This window comes from Saprolegnia diclina, assembly GCF_000281045.1.
Source record: "Saprolegnia diclina VS20 unplaced genomic scaffold supercont1.47, whole genome shotgun sequence".
Taxonomy (NCBI): Eukaryota; Oomycota; class Saprolegniomycetes; order Saprolegniales; family Saprolegniaceae; genus Saprolegnia; species Saprolegnia diclina.
This window is the reverse complement of record NW_008246114.1, coordinates 7,489-7,971: the sequence shown is the minus strand read 5'-3', so window position 1 is coordinate 7,971 and position 483 is coordinate 7,489.

Genomic DNA, 483 nt, shown 5'->3' with positions numbered 1-483 from the left:
TGGATCGTGTCTCTTTGTCGAACTGTCAAACTCGTATCTAGAAGCTTGTAGCGAGCCGGCATCTTTCAAACGGCGATTTCATCAAAGTGCCAAACACAGGTATGCAACTTGACGGTTTAGGTAGAGCATACCTTCTCGGCCTTTTGGCTAAGTAGTATCTGTTCTAATCAGTGTGAAAACTGATTTCCACACTTCGGTGTGGTTTTTTTTCACATTCATTTTTACAACTTCCGCTAGTCCAGTTGGCTTGCCACTGACTTTTGGACTGGTTTCCGAGGGCCCAGCACTCCTCCCTTGTGAAGCCTACCTTCTACTGCACTTGTCTCTTTCCAATCCTGACTTTACGCTGACTCTTCCCCTGGGGGTCTCATCTGCCAACTTTGTCTTTGACAAGCGTCCCAGGTCTGCCTGAGCACTCAACTAGAGTGCTGTTTATTGCGGTCAATACAAGGTGCTCACATGGCCGGGCCACCTTTCAGCGCT